Source organism: Serinus canaria, chromosome 21 (genome assembly GCF_022539315.1).
Source record: "Serinus canaria isolate serCan28SL12 chromosome 21, serCan2020, whole genome shotgun sequence".
In the NCBI taxonomy this organism is placed as follows: domain Eukaryota; kingdom Metazoa; phylum Chordata; class Aves; order Passeriformes; family Fringillidae; genus Serinus; species Serinus canaria.
The window spans coordinates 3356133-3372121 of NC_066334.1; positions in this window are offsets into that span (position 1 = coordinate 3356133).

Genomic DNA, 15989 nt, shown 5'->3' on the forward strand with positions numbered 1-15989 from the left:
ATTTTGTCCTTAATCTGCTGTCAAAACAGTACAAACATTCCCTGTGACAACTGTAGAGTAAAACCAACCAGACCAAAAATTTAATTATATCATTTCTAACATTTAATCTTGTCTCAGAATAACCCACTCTCCATGGCCATCTTGAAGACCTGGTGAAAAACTGCACTAGAAGGAAGTTGAGTGATGACCAGTGTCTGCCCCATTTCCTGTGAAATCCCAGCAATTTCTGCTTTTGCCACTTGTCAGCTGACACAACCAACCAAAACTCATGACCTCCCAACCAGGGATTTCTTCCCCAAAATGTTGTAGAATCCTGGACTTTGAAGAGGGGCAGAATATCTGCAAACTCTTGGGCAGCTGGTGAGAGCCAGAGAAGCTGGGGATGCCCCTGTGTAAACTGCTTAGGGTGATCTTAAGCACTGCTTAAAATAGCTTGTTGCTGGTGGGAGCTGCTCCATGCAGGAGTGAGAATTAGGTTAGACAGGCACACGGCTTTAGACCAGTTAGAACAAGTTGCTGGGTTACATCCTGTCCTGCAGGTGGCCATTTCAGGAGATATTAAATCATTGAAAACAAATTTTTCATCTCTTGGTTTTTAGTCAATAGATAGTTGCAGTATAAAAAACAACCAAGTCAAAACACAAAACAAGTGGGATGGAACTTGAAAGGACATAAAACTCTTAATTGCTTTGCCCTCTGGGTTTTTTTTTAAATTATTATTTTTACACAGCTTGCTATGTGTTTCTTTGAAGAAAGAGGAGAAAAGAGCTTTGTGTTATTCCACAGTCTGTCTGAAACATCTAAGAATAAAGCAAATGTAGGAAAGAGCTGCATGTCCAAGGACAAGGTGAAGCAAGGTTCCTCCCCATGCAGGAGGCAGGCAGACCTTGATTACCCTTGGCTTTACACAGGGAAAGCACTTAATGGCAGATAAGCTGCAAAGCAAACTGCATTAGCTGACCTTGCATTACCAGATTGCAAACGTGGAGGAAACAGCCCTGGGAGCCCTTTCCACTGCTGGATAGGCCACCCTGAGACTTTGCCCCCATGCAGGAAGTGCTGGTAACAAGTCCAAATTCTTATGGCTCCAAGATGCAATTTCTGCATTTAAATCCCATTTGGCCCAGAGCAGAGATCTGCAAAGCTCAGCTGCTCCTGGTCTGAGGCTCAGCAGTAAACCTGCAGCAAGTTAAGGGCTTACATTCAATATTTCTGGAATTAATTCAATGCAATTCATCTTTGCTCAAGATTAGCAATATTATAATTATTTTTAGGAACAGAAAAAGCATACAGCATAGTCTTGGCAAGGACAAGCCCCTGGCCATGGTCTGGATGGAGTTTTACCTCTGCAACATTTGAGTCGCTGTGATTTAGATTTGTGCTTTCAAGGTTGTTTTCACGTGAAGGACACTGACGACTCAGACATGCAGAGCAACAGTGGCACCTATTGGCAAAGGGGCTGTGGCTCTGTGAGACACCCAAAATCAGCTGGGGACAGCCCCTGAGCTGAATGCAGGAGCCAGAAAGCAGCGTCCTTGATGAAATCTTTCAGAGATGCAAGAACCCTGGTAATTGGATAAGCATTATATGGGGTTTTTTAGGCTTCAAAGCCCCAGGGACATCAAAGGCAATTAGAAAAAAAATTGAAAGCAAAATAGGTGAAAGTCACTGAATCACAGTTAGCTGTTAGTGCTGTGCTATTAAACACATTCTCTTGGAAAAACATCTCTAAGATAATCCAGAAAGAATGAATTACAATGGAATGAAAGTTGGTGGATACAGAAATCTTGTATCCCCAAGGAAGTCCTCCATATTTATTTTATTGCAAATTTAGCTATTAAAAGTGTGTTTTTCTGTTTGTTCCCATCTGCTGATATTTTTTGTGACAGTACCAATCAGGCCTGCATCTCTATAGCCCAACAGAGCCCAGATAATATCTGGAATACAGCTTAGAAAATTATACAAAGGTAGCCTTAATTCCACACAACTCTAATCAGTTTGCTTTAAAATCTGCTCATCAATTATTCATAATTATTAAATATTTATAACAAATGAAACATTTATGTTTATCATCTACTGTGCTTTTAAAAGCAAAGCTCATATATGGAAAAAATTACTGGCTTGATGTACAGGGAATTACTGAGAGCACAAGAACCACCTATGAAATTTGTATGAAAACATTAATTTCAAAATCTGAGAGCTCCCCAGCCACAAGTCTGATCTGTTTTTATTGAGCCATTTAGGATTAAATATACAACCAGAACACCTTAGGGGAGCCCAAGGTAACCTGGTGAAATGTGTTGTGGTGCAGAGCTTCTTAACCAGGAGCATGCACTGCTCCACCAGACAGGTCAGATGGGATTAGGGATACCCAGCACCAAAATATCTCCTTTGATCTGTTTAAGTGATCAGCTGTTTCCACCTGCAAATTTAGACCTTCCTCACAGGTGCCCAGCCAGCTTTGTGGTGAGCCCAGCTCCAGCTGAACTCCTGGCAGAATGAGTCCAGGCCTGAGCTCAGTGGTGGTGGAACCAAACACCAACCAGCCCAAAACAGCAAAGCCTGAATGTATCTTTATCTAAATACTCCACACAACAAAATTTCAGACAGAATATCTTTGATAATTAAGGTTTTCCCCTTTTTTATTTTCTCTACAAAATAGAGCTGACCTAAATTATTCCAGACAAACCCCCCCCAAACCCCCTGAGCCATAGCTGAAAGCAATGCTGCAAACACATGGCTGCAGCAAGAATATCTCATTTCTATTTCCTTTCTGGCCATTGTGAATGGGTCACAATCCCAGGTTCTGGGCCTGCATGTCTGGTTTGTGCCCCTTGGCAGAGGTAAGCATGAAATAATTGCTTAGGGACACTCATTCTTGCTGAGGGAAACACAGGTCTTTGATCAGGGACAAGAAAGCTGTGCTAGAGGTTCCCTAAATAATAAATACCCTCCTTGTGTCTAACACAACATGTCCCAACTCACTTTAATCTTCAGAAATTCCAAGGACTTTTATTCAGAATAAACCCACTGAAATAGAGGTTATTTTGCCTCTGCTTCAAGAACACAGAAATCTGAAAGAATTAAGATGTTCACAGCCGCCGCAGAAAAGAGGTGAGAAAATGTGAAACTTCATCATTGCAAGTCTGCAATAACTCAGAAATCCATTTATTATTAAATAAAAACTTCAGCCAAGTCATGAAAATGTACAGCAGAATTTCTGGGCCCTGCTGTAATATGTTCATTTTTCAGGAAGAGAAGTTATCAATGAAGAAAGTAGCATGACCTTATAAAGAATATAGACAATTTGACACATAGACCTGGGGATAAAACCTCTTGGACTTGGAGACCTATGAAATATGGATCAAGTTTGGAACTTAAATATGTTTCTCTAAGACAAGTATATGGTCATATTTATCCTGGCCCACTCTGATGTTGTTATTAATTTGTTAACATACAAAAAGCACAGCTCCTGAGAATCATTATAATTTGCAAAGGGTGAGGTTTTGAGGATATGTCAGATTTATCCAAGCTTGTTTTGAGAAATTTTTTTTAGTCTCAGGGTCTTGTGGTCACTCATGTCTCGAAAACAAGGGAGCACCAGGCTCTGTCACCGACATGTTTTATGAAAAATCCTTTCCCTAGGATTTTTCCCTCCTGAGTTGCTGAGAGGCCTCAGGAGCAAACTGCAAACAATTCTTATCTGCTGCTGTGGGATGCAGCAGGTGGGTCTGGGATTGGTCTCTGTGGTTGTTTCCAATTAATGGCCAATCCCAGTCCAGCTGTCCAGACTGTCTCGGTCAGAGACAAGCCTTTGTTATTCATTCCTTTTCTATTCTTAGCTTAGCCTTCTAGTGAAATCCTTTCTTCTGTTCTTTTAGTATAGTTTTTAATATAATATACATCATAAAATAATAAATCAGCCTTCTGAACATGGAGTCAACTTTCTTGTCTCTTCCCTCAGCCTGGGACCCCTGTGATCACTGCCACAAGGCTCTCCAGTTTTTTGTGGAGCAAATAGATGTTTGGATACAGCTCTGTTATGAAAATGTTCCAGACAATCTTGGTTGCAGGAGATCAGCCTTGTGTTTGAATGTCTGTGACATTAAAGAGGCAGCCTGGTGGCAGGAATTGATGCACACCTCTCAAAGGCAGCAAATTTCTTGCCTCAAAGGAGACGAGTGTCAACCTGCATGAGCTGTGTAAACAAGTGTCTTGGTTTGGGAAGACAGGTGTCTGCTGAGGAGGGCAGGAGCCTCTCTTGAAGTAGAAAATGTAAACCCCCTCCCTCCCAATTATCATAATTTTGAACTTATCTCAGGCAAAGATATGGGAATAGGAATAGCAGTTGTTTACTAGGAAAATTAAAAATACAAATGCAATGGTACAAACAAAAAATACCACCCAAATTTACTGGCAGAATCAGAATAGGACCTGACCCCCCTGTGGGTCAGGGTGGTGGCAGCAGTCCCATTCCATGATGGCTCAGCCCTCCCGTGGCTCTGCTGGAGCAGGGATCCTGCACAAGGGGGGAGTTTTCCTCTGGAGCTCCAGGGCTGCTGGAGATGGGCCTGCTCTCCCTCTGGGAATGCAGGGCAGCAGAAAGCTGCTCCTCTGGGAATGCAGTGGGCAAGGCTGCTGTGGTGTCCCAAACCTCAGATTGTATCCAGGCAGGAATGCTTGGCTCCTGCCCCGGGCACAGCCATTTTAGAGGGAGTTGGCTTTTTTTGTCACTTACTCTTATTCGTTCTATTGCAAGAACCCCTGAAGACTGAATCCAAGAACTAGATCCCAGAAATGCTGCTCCCAGTTTTCAGGTGGAAGCTGGGCTCATTGAGCAGAACTTGCTGTAAACACACAGAGAGCCCCTGGCCCAGAGAGCTCCCAAACCTCCCAGCTCTTCAATATTCCATCAGCACTTAAAAAACACCCTGAACAGGCCAGGTGACTTCTTTAAAGCAAGAACCCAGGACTGGCTGTGTAAATATGTACTTACCTGCTCCAGTGCTGTAAATATGTAATTTAGGCTGCTGTCTCATGACACATTTTGTGTCTAATTTAAGGAGCTGTGTATTTGGACAGGAGGGGCTGGATGCCTGGCAGGTAAATATTGCAAGCTGTAAATTTTCACAGCAGATTTGACACTAAATTTGGTTAGCACTAAATATAGAGTGATCATTGACCTGATGGGAATCCTTGTCCTTGACAATGGTTGGGCTGAGAGGGGGTTCAGGGTCCATGAAGGAATGAGCCACAGTCTCCTTTAAGTCCCAAACAACTTCAATCTCCTGTGGCAACCTGAACATCCTTGATGTCAGCACTTGCAGGTTCTGCTGCCATGGAAGGTGAAAGCCTTGTCCTCACAGCTCACCTCAAGGTGGGGAGCACTCACAACCCACAGGGAACTGCTCATGGAGAAGCATTTTAAGGGCCAGAAACTGTCTTAGCTGCTTGAGTGCCTCAGCCTGGCAGCACATAAGGAGAAAATCTTGGATTTTCAAAGCTAAAATAAAGCAATTCTGAGTGCCTACAGTGATGCAGAAGCCATGGCTTTGCTCATACTGGTGGCTGATAGCTGCCCCAGAGTCAGCTTTCTGATTTAACCTTCTCACTTGGGGATGTCCAGAGGGGTGCTGGGAGCCCCCACTGGTTTGTACAGACAAACCTGCATTTTCCTCTGTTCCCTCAAATGATTGAGCTTTGAAAGCACCTTTGGTTACGTCAGTGCTCTCCCTGACCAGCCCAGTCTCTATCCTTTGTATTATTAGTAATTTTCCTTTAAAATGTGTACTTAGCACAATCCCAGGGTTTGTTTTTGTGAGGCAGGTGTGGATGTTCTTCATCACCTTTACCACTCTGTGCTGCAGGGACTGTTTGCATTCCTGCTGTTAACATAAATACTGAAAGCAAAGCACTTAACTGAGCCCCCCGGGTGTTTTTTCAGGCTTAAATACAACAGCCCCTCTGGTAAACCTCAGTAAAACCCCAGCCAGGTTAGAGCAGAGCAGGGCTGGGTCCATCTTGGGTTTCTGTGGTTGAAATGGCTCCCGAGGTGTTAAAGTCTCTTTTTTCCCAGCCCCACGACTGAAGAAGTCGAGATTTGTCAATTCTGCTTTTCAAGGTTGTTTTCTCTTATCTGTTCCATTCTTCCTCTGACCCCCTGAGATCTGTCCAGCAGGTCGGGCTGTGGCTCAGCCCCTGCCCTTGGGCTGGTGTTGGCTTTTTATACTAAGAACTACCTGTGCTTTATTTACAATGATTTCCCAATTCCTATCACCTGTGTCAGACAGTCTGTCTGTGCTCTAAACCAATCAAACAGTGTCACCATCACAGCAGAAGATGGAGAACAAGAAGAAGAAGGAGAAAGAACATGCCCAGATCCCTCCATCTTGCCTCTTGAACCCCCATTCTAAATCCCCAAAATTCTACTTTTTCACCCTGTGACAAATTCCCTGTCATTCTACTCAAACTCTTGTGGCTTGTAACTCTTCACACAGAGTTGGGAATTTTTTCCAAGGGCTAAAATCAAAGGCACAGGGGTCTTGGGCTCGGTGCCAAGGTCTCTGAGCCCCCTGCCAGGGTCTGGAGTCCTCCAGGGCAGCCAGAGGGATGTGCTGGGTTCCAACTTCTCCAGAGGGATGTCCTGGGTCCCAACAGGTCCAGAGTGACCCCAGGGGTGCTGTAGGGGTGGAGAGGAGCAGCAGGTGGCAGAATTGGATCTGTTTAGTGCTCCTGATCCTGGGCTCTGACCGTGCCCATGCCCTGGCCGTGCCCGGTGCCCCCCTGGCTCAGCTCAGGCTCTGCAGAGGCTCCAGTGGGTCAGAGCCCCCTCTGATGTCAGGGAAAGGAGTCCCCCTCTTAAGGAGAAGGAATTTCTACATATTCCTTCAAACATATTCCTTCCTCCCACATCTCTGCTCACAGGATGCAGCTTCCCAATGTTTGGAAATCCCTGGGGGTGAAAGGTGCCATTGTTACTATTTTTATTAAGAGTAGAAATGAGGTCAAAGCAGGTTCAAGAGTAAACTGGGCTTGATTTTATGCAACCAGCACAATAGCAGCCCCTTTCTTTACAGATTAAGTCCCACAATCAGCCAGTCTCCACCTGGAAACCAAGAGCTGTCTTGATTAGATTTTGGTGGCAGATCCCTGTGTGGCACCCCCCAATGTTCCCTGGTCCATGGCTGACAGACAAGGGAACAGGAGGACTCACTGCCCTCCATTAATCAATTTTTTTCTGGCCACACTCAATGCCCTCACTGCAGGATTCATGGAAACCAACCCAAGGATGCAGCCAGCCCAAAATGACCTGCTGCATTTTAACATCAACTGTTTAATGTCACACAAATCCCTGTGATTCACACACTGGCCACTTCCACACTCCATGATGAGATTTTTTTACTGTTTTTGCTAAATCCAAGCAGTGCTGCCCTCAGTCCTTTGCCAGTGATTAAATCCCAGGGAGGGGATGTGCCTGCAGCCAGTCAGCAGCAGAAACAACACAGGCATTTTCACTCTTATTTCCATATTTTAAACACTTGACTAAACTTTCTCCCTGTGCACAGAGCAAAGTGCTGTGGTTGATCATTCAGACAGCTCTGTCAGCCTGTGTTTCCATGAGGAGAGTCAGGCTGGGCTCTGGAGCTCTACCTGTTCCTGATTAATGAGCCTTTGCTCTGGCTGGGCATCTCACAGAAAAGGCTTATTTTCCATTTATAGGCACTATTTGCAGTGCCACCTCTGTGGCATTGGTGGCATTGAAATTCATAATCAGCAGACTGCTACAGGGAAAAATATGTTCCAGTGAATATTAAATGAGCAATGTGGGGTTTGGGGTTAGGTTTCTTGGGTTTTTTTTCTGGGGCAGGAGGTTGTTTGGTTTTTTTAAGAATTGTTTGGTCATGAAGAAAATAAAAATAGCATCTCCCAGTGAACCAGTGACAGATCCAAGGTAATAAAAGTTTAAATCTGAACACAAAGCAATCTCAATTCCCCAAATATCAACCCTGTTAATGGGAAAATGTCAAAAATGCCTGTGAGGTTTCAGATGGCCTTTTAAAAGCAGAACACTGGCACCAAAACCCTGAAATAATGGACCAGCTTATTACCAGGCTGGAATAAATTTTGGTGGTTTTTTAAGGTGACTGTAACTTTGGCTTCTGGTGCTGGTTTGACAGTCTTGGAAATCACAGGCATCTGCTTCTGCCTCGAGCTAAGACAGCAGGCGCAGAGGCAGGGAGAATTTATGCAGAGTGCTCTAATTTTATTCAGATTTGTTAGAATAAAAAAGTGTACTTAGCTTCAGATGGTGAGAAATAGCAGCTTTTAAATCATGGGTTTTACAGAGATTACTGCTGTGGAATCTAGAGGGTAGAATTTGCTGGCTTCATCGTTAAAATAACATTTTTCTTTCCTTAAAACACATTGAGTCATAGCAAACTTCCAGGCTTATTTTAAGGAGACCCACTGTTGATAATTACTGTCTTTTTTTAGAATTCTGCAGAAATTATGTCTTTATTTTTCCCATATCCTTTGGAATTCCTGTGTCAGGAGTACAGCAGATGGCCTATATAAGATAAATATTGACATGCAGATTTACTGGAGGATCAGCCAGGGTATGACTAAGCTGAAATACCTGAGCAAAGATTTCCTCTGAAACCAGCATTTGTCATTATCTTTATACTCTGCTGGAAATGGCATCATAAAATGCATAACACAGCAGGGTTATTTCCAGGGGAAAATCAGGAATTCTACAGCATGAGATGAATTGCAGACAATATGGTTCAAAGTAAATGGAATACTGTGGAAATCTTTCAACTGGCTGTAAAACTTATGGTCAGGCTGTTACCACACTGGAGCTCCTGCAGATAAAGAAAATTCTATTTTTAGACCATGATGATACCCAAGAAGTCTTTTCTTCTATTCACTTCTCCACTTGTACTTCAAAATTTTGAATTTTGGGGAGCAGACTCCCCTATCACCCTGTGGCATCATTCACAGGGGTCCCAGGATGAGGGAAGAGATGAGAAAGTTGACTCCATGTATCAGAAGGCTGATTTATTATTTTATGATAGATAATATATTAAAACTACACTAAAAGAACAGAAGAAAGGATTCCATCAGAAGACTGGCTAAGAATAGAAAAGGAATGAATAACAAAGGCTTGTGTCTGACCGAGACAGTCTGGGCAGGTGATCTGTGATTGGCCATTAATTGGAAACAGCCAGGTGAGGCCAATCCCAGATTCCCCCTGCTGCATCCCACAGCAGCAGATAAGAATTGTTTGCATTTGTTCCTGAGGCCTCTCAGCAACTCAGGAGGGAAAAATCCTAAGGAAAGGGTTTTTCATAGAACATGTCGGTGACATCACCCCACCTTCCCTTTGTAGATTAAATCCCCTCTGCCCAGTTCTGCCATCCCCACCTCAAAACCAAGACCTGCCATCAGCAGATCTGGGTGCAGATCTCTGTGTAGCACCACCCAGTGTTTCTCCTTTGGGTTCAGAGGAGGAGACCCTTGGTTGAGAGCTGGATGCTCCTTGTGCCCTCCTCTCCTCCTCCCTGTAAATCACCACAAGAAGTTTTGCCCAGAGTTACCAACTGTGTTTAAGGATCCCCAAAAGGGGTGGCTGTCCAGAGAGTCACTGATACGAGCTCAGCATCAGGAACACAGTGACATTTAAGGGGTTTTCTACAAAAAAACCCTTTCAAGTCTCCACTTCTAAACCAATCCTGCTGCAGAGCACAGTGCTCAGCCCTTTTGGTGGGTGTTGCAGCAGGAGCCACAGACCCAGCAGCTGCAATTAGAGGGTTTCTGTGCCTCCAGGCTGGCTCTCAGCTCCCCCAGCCTCGTGCCTGGGCTCTGGAAGCAGGAGCAGTGCCCTCCTTGCCAGCTCCCACCCAGCAGAGCAGCATTTCCCACTTGAGCATCAGCACCTCGCCCTCCAAAGCTCACAGGTGACATCCTCACCCCAGGGGAGTAAAAGTCACATTTATCCAAATCTGCTAGAGATGCAAAAAGATCCCCAGTTTGTCATTTCTTCCCCTTTCACAGACAGGGAAAGGCAGTCACTGTCCCTTTAGGGTGCACCCCTATCTGTCCATTTAGGGCAACAACAAAGCTTTTACCACCAGGAGTTGGATTTCAGAGACAATTGCCTCTGGGCCTTACAGCAAAGTGCAAAATCCATGTTTGCAGAGGTTATTTGGACACTTGTGCCACCTGGGAAACCAATTCCAGAAACACATGCCTTGGAAAAATAGCCTTTATAGAAAGACAGCTGTGGATGCTCCACATCCACCCCCAGACATTTGGTCAGGCAGCTTAAACTGTGACAGGCTCCAGGCACCTACTTGTGGCAGCTGTTTGCATCATCACCCAAAGATATTCACACCAGAGGGGAGGCAGAATACAGAGAAACCTGCAGGTCTGCCCTTAATAACCAAAGGGATCAGCTCCCAAACTCACCTGGGAGGAGTGCCCAAAGGATTCTGGAACTGTATTGTGTGTGGATCCCAAAATAAAATCATGTGAATGCTCTACCTGGCCAAGAAAATGGAGATAATTAGGAAAGGGAATTTTTAAAATATTGATCTATTGATTAACATGTTCTGCTCTAGCTTAAAAATGTGCTGAGGAAATTGCAGCTGTTTGGGAGCTTTTTTACTTTTGCTGTTCAAAAACCTCACACAAACCAAAGGGCTTCTGCCTGAACTTCAGGGGCTTTTGGATTTTGTACCCACCTACAACAAACAGATGTTTTTCAACCAATGTTGAAGTCGTTCCTCAGTAAGGGAGAAAGAAGGGAGGAGGAGAAAGAGGAAAATCTGAATTTGCCACACACCTAATTTCACCTGCCAGGGCAACAGTGTTGGCCTGAGCAGAGGCAGCTGCTGGTATTATAATTAATAAAACCAAGCAAACCAATTAGAGCTTTACCTGTGTTATCATAACCAATAATTTTATTATCAAAGTCTAGAAAAACAAAGTAATAATCATATTTGTTTAGCAGATAATGGAATAAGACTTATTTCAGTGTGAAAACACCTTGCTGTCCACAGGTGTGATAAAATTGCTGCTGTAAATGGGGCCCTTTATGCCTGCTCTTTTTGATTTCCTTGCTTGAGTCCCCCCACAAGGAAGTTTTGGAGGAAGGTGTTTGGGGCAGGGACAGTTTATCTCCACTGTAACACCCCTTGGTGTGCAGGTGGGTCAGTGGTGTTTTGTGTTTTGCAGATATTCTTCTTTTCTTGGCAAATCCCACTCTTTCTGAGCCCAGACACTGCCTGTTTCTCCTCCCACTTCTGCTTCTGTCTTGATGTTTTGTTTGAACCTTGTTGTCCTTTTGATCTGGGCAGGGTACAGAGATCCTGACCTTTGGCTGGAATGGGGAGGCAGAGCACCTGGAACCTGCTGGAGGGGAAGGACAAGCTCAAGTTCACGATCCCTTTTGAGGGAACCTCTAGCAAACCCATTTCACTGAGTCATCCATCAGCGAGGGAAAAACCAACCTAAGAATTCCTACTGATCATTTTTTCCCTTTCATTTTAGAGAGACACGATGCCTGGCTGGATACACTCAGCCAAATGTTTTCTGAATTGGGAATCTCCCAACTTTTTTTTTTATTTATTTAAGGAGCTCTTGGTATTGTTTTCCAGTAAGTCAGCATTACTGCAGTAAACACTGAGCCCTTCTCAACCTTGCTGAGTGTGATCCCCTCTGAAAGTCACTCTGCAATCACAGGTCCTGGGGTTTCATAATAGCAATTTGCCACACTGTCAGAAATAGGTTCCTCATGCTGCTGGCACTGGTGTCATGTGAACCTCCCCAGTGTCTGTGCCCTTCACTTGGGAGCCAGTGCTGAGCCAGCCCTGAGCCTCTCAGGACACAGGGAGAGGGGAAAAAGGGAACAGGAGGAGAAAATTAACTCCTTAAAGGCCACAGCATTAACTCCTGGCTGAAGAGGGAGCAGAGAGCTCCTGTCTGTGCTCTGGCTACCTCCTTAAAAATCAGTAGTGTTGGCTGGGTACAGTAGTTAAATTTTTTTTCCAGTTTGCCTGAGATCTCTGGTGGTTTTTTTTTTCCAGTTTGCCTGAAAATCTCTGAAAATTTTTTTCCAGTTTGCCTGAAATCTCTGCTCCTGTTTTGTCTCATTCTACAGAATGTGGCAGCTACTGATTGCAACACCACAAGACAGACATTGTTCCCAGTGCCCACAGGCTCTCAGCAGATCTTGGCTGATTATTCAGATTATAAAAGTCTATTTCCATTGGGTTTTTTTGCCATTTCACTGATGTTTTGTAAGCAGTTTCTTAAGCTTTTCCTCTTAAAAGTGTTAGAGCTTTGGAATTCCCAAGCAGATCTTTATTTAATGAAACACAGGTAACATTCTTTGGGAGGGGTTCTCACCTGTGCTCACACAGCTCAAACTGCTCTTCTCAAAACTTCCTCCTGTGAAGTCACACACTCAGCAAAGCTTTCAGTCATTTCCATGGTTGTGCCAGTGAATCAGTGAAAAAAAATAAATTACTGTAACTTGGATTGACCAAAGCAACTTGTATGTTGGAAACATGAGTGAGTTTTTACAGTGACATGTGTTCCTTATTCATGTCATGGAGCTTCAGATTGTCCAAAAATTTAATCAATTTTTATTGATTAAAGAGAGAAAAAAAATATTAGTCTGGTCAGTCCATAAATTCTAGCAATAAGCATAAATGACCAGTTTAAAACTGCAGGATTGCTCAGAGTCTGGATGAGATGGATGGGCCTGAGGAGGATCTGTCTGGGTGGATAAAGATTCAATGCCCACAGCAGTTCAAGATGTTTCTGCAGAGCATGGGGAAGGAAAGGAAGAGCAAAAAGGATTCACCAAACCAACACAATCCAAAGCCTTTCTCTGGGTAATGGTCTCGTGTCCCTGGTTATGTTTTTAAACACTTTTCTCCACAGGGACTCATATTGCACACGAGATCTGGCCTTCAGGTAATGTTAAACTTAAGACTGAGGATCTTTAAACAAACCAAAGGGGTTTGGGTGGCTCCAGTTTTTAGCATTTTCCAGGTGCTCAGCACATTCAGGTCCTGTTCCTCAGGATGTGTCATTCCTTTAGAAAGTGTTTGCTTAAGTCTTTTGGTTGCTTTAAAAGTTGATTTTTTTAGATTGTCTGAGGCACTGCTGCTTTGGGGGGACCTGCCTGTGACTGAATCAGCAATTTGAAACGATCACATTCATGTCATGCTTCTGACACTCAGTGGGGATGTCTCATTCAGTAATGAGTAACACTTTTTGTTTAATTTCAACCTCTCCAGGCTTTTATCTGGGTAGTTCTAATTTCCTAAGTGGCTCTGAAAAAGAGACAATAAAGACTGTGTCAGCTAATGATTTCATCTCCTGGAATAGCTGCATGGCCCATCAAGGTGTACCCTATTATTTACAGGCCTTATTGTTTATTATTATGATTACCTTAGCTATTTAGAGTGAAAAATCATCCCAGTTTGGTCCCTGGAAGTGCCAGGCTGTTCCCTGATGTTTTGGAAAGAGCACAGGTGAGGTTTGAGGTTCTGAGGTGTCATGGAGAGGAAGCCCTGCCATTGCCCATCCCTGGCAGTGCCCAGGGCCAGGCTGGGCAGGGCTGGGAGCAGCCTGGGACAGTGGGAGGGGTCCCTGCCATGGCAGGGTGGGATGAAATGAGATTTCAGGGCCCCACCAGCCCCAATCATTCCATGGTTCTGTGACAAGGAAACCTCCTAAAACGACAGCAGCAGTCACTTCCCAGAGCAGAGCTGCCTGTCAGGCACTGCCCCTTCACTGCTGCAGCAATGAACAGTAATTACAGGTAATTAATGGTAATTTTGGGGGGTGGGGGTGGGATTGTGCCTGCAAAACACACAGAGTCAAATTTGCTTAAAAATATTAAGGAAGATTTGAATACTGCAGCATATCCTAGGCAATCTGTTGAAGTAGAATTTATTGTTAGTTTCCATTTCTGTTGGCTGTTAAATACATGCAGTTGTATTTTACCATTAACATAACTTCTGAAAGACTTTCTTAGTAAAAATTTGTATTTTTATCAGTATTTTTGGAAGTGTTGGAGGGCACAGAGGGGTAGAAAAATAACATGGAGAATAATACCTGGTCATATTCCATGGACAATCAGCCTGAAATGTAACTCCAGAGCTCTGTACAGAAATTATTCATACCCAGCTCTCACCCAGGTGTTTCATTACTGCCCCTCTCAGAGCCAGGAAATCTGGTGTGTCACCTCTGGTCCACTTTGGTTGTTATAGAAATGCCTTTAGCTGCATTGTCCAGCTCTTCTGCTCCTGGGGTTAAATTTATTCAAAAGCCTGTGGCCAGGAGAGAGGGCTGGGCCTGTGTCAGCATGTCTTTAGAAATGCATTAACAAGTTGCTCCACATGTATAATTGATGGGGATGGAGGAACCCTAGACTGTCACAAAGTCTGTTCTCCATCCCAGCACATCCCTTTTGCTTCTTGATTCTTTTCTTTTTTATGTTATTTCTGGAGCATTGGCATAATTCACTGTTTATCACTCTTGGAGCATCATATGAGCTATACAAGCATTATTACCTAATAAAACCATTTTGCTTCTTGGTGCATCTTTTATACAATGAGCTCCAAGTGTTTCACCAGAGCTTAATTAAAAATTAAGCCTCTGTCCAGCTGTGTCAGGCAGGTAAGTAGGTTCATATCCATTTTACAGATGGTTAAACACACAATAGAGAGGTTAACTGCTGTGCCTGTGGCTGCTCACTGTGTTACCTGCACTGCTGGCAGTGAGAGCCCAGACCTAAATAAATCATCAGCTCTTCATTGGGCAGCTGCTGCACAAATCAGGGAAATGGTCTTTTCAGTTTCACTAAAAATAGTTCTCTTTTAACAACTGAGAAACACATAAACTTTGGTCAGCCAAAAACTTCAACTTCACATCAAAGAAAATCACATTGAATTCTTTGGCTAAACGTTATGCAGAGCTAAGGTCAGAGAGAAATGTGACATTTTGAAAGCACAAGTTGTTTTCTGAGGTGACTCAGGTGGAAATCATTTGTTCCACTGGTGACCTGGCTGGTACCAGGCAGTGCTGTGAACCCCAGTGCTGAGCTCAGAGTGAGCAGGGACAAGTTCTGCTCTGAGGTGCCAGCATTCATGAACTGCATTTGACACAGTTCATATTCAATCCACTGTGATACAGGAGCTCCTCTTTTCTGAGGACAAGCAGCAGCTGAGCAGGCAGGATCTCTGCCTGTGGACTCCTCCTCAGCACCTGCAGCACCAGAGTCCCCAAACCCTGCTGGGCAGGGCAGGGCAGGGCAGGCTCTGCTCCTTCCCCCTCGGGCTGCTGCAGGAGACAAAGGTTTCTGCAGAGGTTAAAGCCTGAGCTCCTGTTCCTTCCTGCTTTTGGGCCTTCAGGAGGCACATTCCAGGCTCAGTGCAGGGTCTGTGCTGGGCTGGCAGCCCAGAGGGAGAGATCCTCCCTGCCCAGCTCTGCCTGTGACCTGTGGGGAGCATCCCCTGTGCAGGGACCATCCCTCTGTGGGGTGTCCATCCCTCTGTGGGGTGTTCATCCCTCTGTGGGGTGTTCATCCCTCTGTGGGGAGCATCCCTCTGTGTGGTGTTTATCTCTGTGCAGGGAGCATCCCTCTGTGGGTATGCATCCCCCTGTGCAGGGAGCATCCCCTGTGTGGGGACCATCCCTCTGTGGGGTGTTCATCTCTGTGTAGGGAGCATCTCTCTGTGCAGTGTGCATCCCTCTGGGGGGTGTTCATCTCTCTGTGCAGTGCCCACCCCTCTGTCCATCCCTCTGTGCAGTGTCCATCCCTCTGTCCATCCCTCTGTGCAGTGTCCATCCCTCTGTCCATCCCTCTGTCCATCCCTCTGTGCATCCCTCTGTGCAGTGTCCATCCCTCTGTCCATCCCTCTGTGCAGTGTCCATCCCTCTGTCCATCCCTCTGTCCATCCCTCTGTGCATCC